Source organism: Salvelinus alpinus, chromosome 1 (genome assembly GCF_045679555.1).
Source record: "Salvelinus alpinus chromosome 1, SLU_Salpinus.1, whole genome shotgun sequence".
In the NCBI taxonomy this organism is placed as follows: domain Eukaryota; kingdom Metazoa; phylum Chordata; class Actinopteri; order Salmoniformes; family Salmonidae; genus Salvelinus; species Salvelinus alpinus.
The window spans coordinates 61,932,322-61,942,027 of record NC_092086.1 but is presented as its reverse complement, the minus strand read 5'-3'; the positions used below and the strand labels follow the sequence as shown (position 1 = coordinate 61,942,027).

Genomic DNA, 9,706 nt, shown 5'->3' with positions numbered 1-9,706 from the left:
CATCCTAGAATTTTTGTCAGCCATCTTTGCTGAAGAAAGTCTCCAGCCTTGGGTTGCATCGAGTCAACTTCGTAATGGGAACCACTCAATTTGATTGGTCATCGCCCAGTGGGTGCTGCTGGTGATTCGCGTAAAGTTGGGAAATGCTGAACCTTTTCACTGCCTCCCACGCCACTTTCGAGCCACCCAAAGGTCCCTCGCCCACACTGCCTCTCACTGCTTTCCTTCCATTGAAAATGAATGGGAAGCAGTGTTTCACTGCATGGTAGCGCGTACTAGTGTACACGTCCAGTATGGAGTGTGTGCAGTGTTTTCCACAAGTACCGAGCCTTCAGAAAGTATTCGTGTTGTATTTGGACGTGTTTTAGGTTATTGTCCTGCTGAAACATGAATTCATCTCCCAGTGTCTGTTGGAAAGCAGACTGAAGCAGGTTATATCATGCACTTCTGTCCACTTCCGGTAGTATTGTATACCCCGGTATGGTACAGAAACGTTATGACTGTATGAAAATCTGGATACCGCCTATTCCCCACGACTTTGAGTGGCTGGCTAGATGAAACACTTGGAAAAAAAATACTTAACCAAAAGTATGTGCACACCTGCTCATCAAATTGGCATTAATTTGGAGTTAGTCCCCCCTTTGCTGCTCAAACAGCCTCCACTCTTCTGGGAAGGATTTCCACTAGATGTTGGAACATTGCTTTGGGAACTTGCTTTCATTCAGCTGCGAGTATTAGTGAGGTTGGGTACTGATGTTGGGCGATTAGGCCTGGCTTGCAGTCAGCGTTCCAATTCATCTCAAAGGGGTTCAATGAGGCTCAGGTCAGGGCTCTGTGCAGGCCAGTCAAGTTCTTCCACATTGATCTCAACAAACCATTTATGTATGAATCTCACGCTTTGTGCATGGGGCCGTTGTCATGCTGAAACAGAAAAGGGACTTCCCCAAACTATTGACACAACATTGGAAGCACAGAATCGTCTAGAATGTCATTGTATCCTGTATTATTAAGATTTCCCTTCACTGTAACTTAGGTGCCTAGCCTGAACCAAGAAAAACAGCCCCATACCATTAGTCCTCCTCCACCAAACTTTACAATTGGCACTATGCATTGGGGGCAGGTAGCGTTCTCCTGGCATCCGCCAATCCCAGATTTGTCCGTCGAACTGCCAGATGGCAAAGTGTGATTCATCACTCCAGAGAACGCGTTTCCACTGCTCCACAGTCCAATGGCGGCGAGCTTTACACCACTCCAGCCGATGCTTGGCATTACACATGGTGATCATAGGCTTGTTTGCGGCTGCTCGTCCATGGAAACCCATTTCATGAAGTTCCCAACGAACAGTTCTGGTGCTGATATTGCTTCCAGAGGCAGTTTGGAACTCTGTAGTGAGTGTTGCAACCGAGGACAGGCAATTTTTACATGCTTCAGCACTTGGCAGTCCCTTCCTGTGAGCTTGTGTGGCCTACCACTTTGCGGCTGAGCCATTGTTGCTCCTAGATGTTTCCACTTCACAATAACAGCACTTACAGTTGACCCGGGGCAGTTGACCAGTAGAGCTCCGCGAAAGGATTGTGTCGAGGCACAGATCTGAGGAAGGGTAAGAAAACATTTCTGCAGCGTTGAAGGTCCCCAAGAATACAGTGATCTCCATTCTTAAATGGAAGAAGTTTGGAACCACCAAGATTCTTCCTAGAGCTGGCCTCCCGGCGAAACTGAGCAATCGGGGGAGAAGGGCCTTGGTCAGGGAGGTGACCAAGAACACAATGGTCACTCTGACAGAGCTCCAGAGTTCCTCTGTGGAGATGGGAGAACCTTCTAGAAGGACAACCATCTCTGCAGCACTTCACCAATCAGGCCTTTATGGTAGAGTGGCCAGACGGAAGCCACTCTTCAGGAAAAGGCACATGATAGCCCGCTTGGAGTTTGCCAAAAGGCACCTAAAGTCTCAGACCATGAGAAACAAGATTCTCTGGTATGATGAAACCAAGACTGAGTCAGGATCGAGGGAAAGCTGAACGGAGCAAAGCACAGTGAGATCCTTGATGAAAACCTACCCCAGAGCTCTTAGGACCTCAGACTGGGGCAACGGTTCACCTTCCAACATGACAATGTTCCTAAGCACACAGCCGAGACAATGCAGGAGTGGCTTCAGGACAAGTTTCTGAATGTCCTTGAGTGGCCCAGCCAGAGCCCGGACTTGAACCCAATCTAACATCTCTGGGGAGACCTGAAAATAGCTGTGCAGCTACACTCCCCATCCAACCTGACAGAGCTTGAGAGAATCTGCAGAGAAGAATGGGAGAAACCCCCCAAATATAGGTGTGCCAAGCTTGTAACATCATACCCAAGAAGAATCAAGGCTGTAATCACTGCCAAATGTGCTTCAACAAAGTACTGAGTAAAGGGTCTGAATACTTAGAGTTGAAGTCGGAAGTTTACATACACTTATTTTGGAGTCATTAAAACTCATTTTTCAACAACTCCACAAATGTCTTGTTAACAAACTATAGTTTTGGCAAGTCGGTTAGGACATCTACTTTGTGCATGACACAAGTAATTTTTCCAACAATTGTTTACAGACAGATTATTTCATTTATAATTCACTGTATCACTGTGTCTTTAAACAGCTTGGAAAATTCCAGAAAAGGATGTCATGGCTTTACAAGCTTCTGATAGGCTAATTGACATAATTTGAGTAAATTGGAGGTGTACCTGTGGATGTACTTGAAGGCCTACCTTCAAACTCTGTGCCTCTTTGCTTGACATCATGGGAAAATCAAAGCTATCAGCCAAGACCTACAAAAATTGTAGACCTCCACAAGTCTGCTTCATCCTTGGGAGCAATTTCCAAATGCCTGAAGGTACCACGTTCATCTGTACAAACAGTAGTACACAAGTATAATGGGACCACATAGCCATCATACCGCTCAGGAAGGAGACGCGTTCTGTCTCCTAGAGATGAACATACTTTGGTGCGAAAAGTCCAAATCAATCCCAGACCAACAGCACAGGACATTGTGAAGATGCTGGAGAAAACAGGTACAAAAGTATCTATATCCACAGTAAAACGAGTTCTATATCGACATAACCTGAAAGGACGCTCAGCAAGGAAGAAGCCACTGCTCCAAAACCGCATAAAAAAGCCAGACTACGGTTTGCAACTGCACATGGGGACAAAGATCATACTTGTTGGAGAAATGTCCTCTGGTCTGATGAAACAAAAATATAAATGTTTGACCATAATGACCATCGTTATGTGTAGAGGAAAAAAGGGGGATGCTTGCAAGCTGAAGAACACCATCCCAACCGCGATGCACGGGGGTGGCAGCATCATGTTGCTTTGCTGCAGGAGGGACTGGTGACCTTCACAAAATAGATGGCATCATGACAGAGGAAAATTATGTGGATATATTGAAGCAACATCTCAAGATATCAGTCAGGAAGTTAAAGCTTGGTCGGAAATGGGTCTTCCAAATGGACAATGACCCCAAGCAAAATGACTTAAGGACATCAAAGTCAAGTTATTGGAGTGGCCATCACAAAGCCCTGACCTCAATCCTATAGAAAATTTGTGGGCAGAACTGAAAAAGCATGTGCGAGTAAGGAGGCCTACAAACCTGACTCAGTTACACCAGCTCTGTCAGGAGGAATGGGCCAAAATTAATTCAACTTATTGTGGTTAGCTTGTGGAAGGCTACCCGAAACGTTTGACCCAAGTTAAACAATTTAAAGGCAATGCTACCAAATACTAATTGAGTGTATGTAAACTTCTGACCCACTGGGAATGTGATGAAAGAAATAAAAGCTGAAAAAATCATTCTCTACTATTATTCTGACATTTCACATTCTTAAAATAAAGTTGTGATCCTAACTGACCTCAAACAGGGAATTTTTACGAGGATCACATTTTACGAATTGTGAAAAACGGAGTTTAAATGTATTTGGCTGAGGTTATAAACTTCCGACTTCAACTGTATGTAAATGTGAAATTTCAGTATCTTCTTTTTAATAGATAGCAAACATTTAAAAAAACGTGTTTTTGCTTTGTCATTTTGGATATTGTGTGTAGATTGATGAGGGGGGAAAAAACTATTTAATTGATTTTAGAATAAGGCTGTAACATAACAAATTGTGGAAAATGTCAAGGTGCACTGTATATAGTGTAAATGATGTGCCAGAAAACATCCAGTGCTAATGGAAAACACTGTGTCTTAATGCTGTGGGTCTTCCTTCTGTGTTGGCAGGAGACTTCGCTGAGAAAGCGCAGCCCGGTAGCGGGGAGGAGAGCGGAGGGAACTGGAGAGGATAACCAGTGTGATTGGTGCAGAACAACAGACTGATAGCATGGTAAGCCAATCAGACAGCACCATGGGAGAGAATGGGAGGGAGTGAAGCTGCTGTCATTTCATCTCTCACTGGCTTATTCTTCTTCCTGTGACGTTCTCTTTACATTTTTTTGAATTAACCTTTATTTAACTAGGCAAGTCAGTTAAGAACAAAGTTGAATAAAGGTTAAATTAAAAAAGAATTTAAAAAAAGAAAAATATATTTTTTACAATGACAGTGTACCCCGGCCTATATGGTAAACTGGCCAAATACTATACTATAGTAGACTTTATCACTATGTAGTCTAGGCCTCATGGGTCATAAGAACTGAGCAGAAGCATCGCTGCAACTTTCTAACATGCATGTTTTTAGTACTCTCTGCGCATGACACATGTCAAAGTTATATGCAAATCATATACGCATGCAGAGGGAAGCCAGGCCTGGCAGAGGCCCTGTCAGATTGAACACTGGCCCACCCTATCAGGATGGCTTAAAAAACATTTTTTAACATTTTTAAACAAGTGGGAAAAAATGAATTTGATTTGTTGTTTGCATTGTCTCTTGACTTTTAAAAAATGTTGAAAAATGCACTAAGAGGTTCCAGGGCAAGGTCAGGAATTCCCATCCCTTATTGAAGTTTTGGACAGCTGCAGCCCTGATATTTTCCCTAACATCAAAAGACTACTAGGCCATCACCTTTCCTATGCCTTCATGTACTGTTGAGAGACTCTTCTGTATCAAAACATTGATACAGGCTGTGTCAAAACATAGATCAGATCTTGCATGCTGACTGCACGTCTCAACAATTTAGCCCTGTTGTCCTTTTAAAAGGAACTCAGTGACTCGTTGGACTGTGATGAAATAATCTCCTATATGCAACACTATGCCTTGTGCTGTAAAACTTGAAGAACACAAGAAAGCCTGAATACTGTTTATTTATGATTTAGCCTCATATTGTCATGCCGGCCTTGATAGGCCAGGCCTATGTGTTTTAGTTCTAAGTGGGCTACCCACCGTGATATTTGGCTATGTATAATGATTTCATGTTTGTGTTTGCTGATTCAAGTGAGCTAGTGTATTCATACCCGCCGTGGTATTATGTATAATGATTTCATGTTTTCATACCTGAATGCCTACAGTAGCATTTGCTTATTCAAAGTGAGCTATTCATTTCATACCCTCCATACAGTTCACGATATAGGCCTAAAGTGTTTGTATTGTTTGTCGCTGTTTTTACATGGTAAAAGGTGTGCACTTTCGGGCTAAATGAAAACCCTTTCAGGGCTATCTATTCTTCCTTGCTTCTTTGTACAATAGTGCAATAAACTTTTTGCGCATATTCCAATCCAGTGCCGAGCTGGTGTCCGGCCGATGCCCTGACCGATGGTCCTGAATCCACCTGTTGTGCCTGTACTGTAGACCGCTCCTTTAAGTGGGAGTGGTCGATCTGATATGTTGATTATTTCGTGAGATTGGACTGTCGGATTGAACACTTCATCCATTATCTGTATTTTGTGATTGTACAATACAGAGATGAGTCAGCAGTGACAAGCATCCAAGCCTTCAGCTGCTGGGAAGTGTAGGAACTCCTTAAGTATCCCATTCTCATGTAACAACACAACAGGAATCTGTTATTTTTCTTACCTCGCTTATCTTGTCCCTTAGCCTAACATATCAGCCATAAGGGCTAGGCATATTATTTAATTATGGATATCATGGTGGATGTATTTCGCATTTGCTATGATTTTAGGTCATTCAGAGTAGCCTACATCAGTTTATCATAGAAGTTCTCACACAGGGTGCCTTTCATTCACCCACTTCATTCACCAAGACTACACCACTGATGTATGGGCTCCCGAGTGGCGTAGCGGTCTAAGAAACTGCATCTCAGAATCCGATGGTCACTCTGACAGAGCTCCTCTGTGAAGTTGGGAAAACCTTCCAGAATGACAACCATCTCTGCAGCATTCCAACAATCATTCCTTTATGGTAGAGTGCCCAGACGGAAGCCACTCCTAAAATCAAATCAAATTGTATTGGTCACATACATGGTTAGCAGATGTTATTGCGAGTGTAGCAAAATGCTTGTACTTCTAGTTCTGACAGTGCAGCAATATCTAACAATTCCACAACAAATACCTATAAATAATACACACATCTAAGTAAAGTAATGGAATAAAAATATATAAATATAAATATATGGATGAGCAATGACAGATCGGCATAAGATAAGATGAAATAGATAGTAAAGAATACATATGACATGAGTAATGCAAGATATGGAAACATTATTGAAGTGGCGTTATTAAAGTGACTGGTGTTCCATTTATTAAAGTGGCCAATGATTTCAAGTCTGTATGTAGGCAGCAGCCTCTCTGTGCGTGTGATGGCTGTTTAACAGTCTGATGGCCTTGAGATAGAAGCTTTTTTTCAGTCACTCGGTCCCAGCTTTGATGCACCTGTACTGATCTCGCCTTCTGGATGGTAGTGGGCTGAACAGGCAGTGGCTCGGGTGGTTGTTGTCCTTGATGATCTTTTTGGCCTTCCTGTGACATCGGGTGCTGTAGATGTCCTGGAGGGCAGGTAGTTTTCCCCCGGTGATGCGTTGTGCAGACTGCACCACCCTCTGGAGAGCCTTGCAGTTGTGGACTGTGCAGTTGCCGTACCAGGTGGTGATACAGCCCGACAGGATGCTCTCAATTGTGCATCTGTAAAAGTTTGTGGGGGTTTTAGTTGACAAGCCACATTTTTTCAGCCTCCGGAGGTTGAAGAGGCGCCTTCTTCACCACTGTTTGTGTGGGTGGACCATTTCAGATCGTCAGTGATGTGTACGCCGATGAACTTAAAACTTTCCACCTTCTCCACTGCTGTCCCGTTGATGTAGATAGGGAGCTGCTTCCTCTGCTGTTTCCTAAAGTCCAGGATCATCTCCTTTGTTTTGTTGACGTTGAGTGAGAGGTTATTTTCCTGACACCACACTCCGAGAGCTCTCACCTCCTCCCTGTAGGCTGTCTCGTCGTTGTTGTCAGTCAAGCCTACTACTGTTGTGTCGTCTGCAAACTTGATGATTGAGTTGGAGGCATGCATGCAGTGTTGAGGATCAGCGAAGTGGAGATGTTGTTTCCTACCTTCATCACCTGGAAATCCAGGACCCAATTGCACAGGGCGGGGTTGAGACCCAGGGCCTCAAGCTTAATGATGAGCTTGGAGGGTACTATGGTGTTGAATGCTGAGCTATAGTTAATGAACAGCATTCTTACATAGGTATTCCTCTTGTCCAGATGGGATAGGGCAGTGTGCAGTGTGATGGCGATTGTATCATCTGTGGACCTATTGGGGCGGTAAGCAAATTAAAGTGGGTCTAGGGTGACAGGTAAGGTGGAGGTGATATTATCCTTGACTAGTCTCTCAAAGCACTTCATGATGACAGAAGTGAGTGCTACGGGCCAATAGTCATTTATTTAAGTTATCTTTGCATTCTTGGGTACAGGAACAATGGTGCCATCTTGAAGCATGTGGGTATAGCAGACTGGGATAGGGAGAGATTGAATATGTCCATAAACACACAAGCCAGCTGGTCTGCGGCATGCTCTGGGCCGGCAGCCTTGCGAGGGTTAAAACGTTTAAATGTCTTACTCACGTTGGCCACGGAGAAGGAGAGCACACATGCCTTGGTAGCGGGCCGCGTCAGTGGCACTGTATTATCCTCGAAGCAGGCAAAGAAGGTGTTTAGTTTGTCCGGAAGCAAGACGTTAGTGTCTGTGATGTGGTTGGTTTTCCTTTTGTAGTCCGTGATTCTGTTGACCCTGCCACATACGTCTCGTGTCCGAGCCGTTGAATTGCGACTCCACTTTGTCTCTATACTGACATTTTGCTTGTTTGATTGCCTTGCGGAGGGAATAACTACACGGTTTGTATTCGGCCATATTCCCAGTCACCTCTCCATTGTTAAATGCGATGGTTCGCTCTTTCAGTTTTGTGCGAGTGTTGCCATCTATCCACGGTTTCTGGTTAGGGTAAGTTTTAATAGTCACAGTGGGTACAACATTTCCTATACACTTCCTTATAAACTCACTCACCGAATCAGCGTATACGTTGATATTATTCTCTGAGGCTACCCGGAAATTATCCCAGTCCGCATGATCAAAACAATCTTGAAGCGTTGATTTCGATTGGTCAGACCAGCGTTAAATAATCCTTAGCACGGGTACATCCTGTTTAAGTTTCTGCCTTATAGGAAGGGAGGAGCAAAATGGAGTCGTGGTCAGATTTGCCGAAAGGAGGGCGGGTATGCATCGCGGAAGTTAGAGTAACAATGGTCCAGTTTCTTTTCAGTGCAAGTGCTAGAGTCGATATGCTGATAGCCTTGTTCTCAAATTTGCTTTGTTAAAATCCCCAGGTATAATAACTGCAGCCTCAGGATATATGGCTTCCAGTTTGCATAAAGTCCAGTGATATTCCTTGAGGGCCGTCGTAGTATCTACTTGAGAGGGAATATACACGGCTGTGACAATAACCGAGAATTCTCTTGGGAGATAATATGGTCGGCATTTGATTGTAAGGAATTCTAGGTCCGGTGAACAGAATGACTTGAGTTCCTGTATGTTGTTACAATTACACCATGAGTCGTTAATCATGAAACATACACCCCCACCCTTCTTCTTCCTGGAGAGATGTTTATTCTTGTTGGCGCGACGCGCTGAGAATCCAGGTGGCTGTACCGACTCCGACAGCATATCCCGAGAGAGCCATGTTTCTGTGAAACAGAGTATGTTACAATCCCTGATGTCTCTCTGGAAAGCATCCCTTGCCCTGATTTCGTCGACCTTGTTATCTAGGGACTGGACATTAGCGAGTAATATACTTGGAAGCGGTGGGTGGCGTGCGCACCTCCGAAGTCTGACCAGAAGACAGCTCCGTCTCCCTCTTCTCCGGCGGCGTTGTTTTGGTTCGGCCTCTGGAATCAGTTCAAATGCCCTGAGTGACAAATAACGACACAGCCTCTGTTATTGTGTGAATGGCAGGGCATTACATTTTCTACAGCAATAACTAAATATTATCTCCAGCATGTTCAGGAGTAGAGTCAGTCAGTCACTTAGTCAAGACGAGTGAAAAGGGTTTATCAAAGCATCAGGCAGGGACCATCCTTCCCCATTTGTGTGACTATAATCAAAAGTTGTTGTAAATAAATAATGTGCCAGTTCAGCTTGTGACCCAGTCGTTCTGGTTGGATGGGTCTGGAGAATGCCACCCTGCCCCTCTGCACAGGCCTAGGCCCTCTGTGTGACAGAGAAGAGCCAAGCTCTAATTGTCTATGGGGGCCGGTGGGTGGACATTCTGCCCACTGGGGTGCTCTGAATGAATGGGAAGTTTGGCT

General features: G+C 44.2%; 1 protein-coding gene across 1 annotated transcript in view; it reads left to right on the top strand.

Annotated features, from left to right (window-relative positions):
- Positions 1 to 4,244: 4,244 nt before the first annotated feature.
- Positions 4,245 to 9,706, top strand: part of LOC139582816 (phosphatidylinositol-3,5-bisphosphate 3-phosphatase MTMR4-like) — a 115,800-nt gene continuing 110,338 nt past the window's right edge. Inside the window, exon 1 of the mRNA XM_071413189.1 lies at positions 4,245 to 4,350. The gene's annotated coding sequence lies outside the window, so the exon portion shown is untranslated. The remainder of the gene's footprint in view (positions 4,351 to 9,706) is intronic.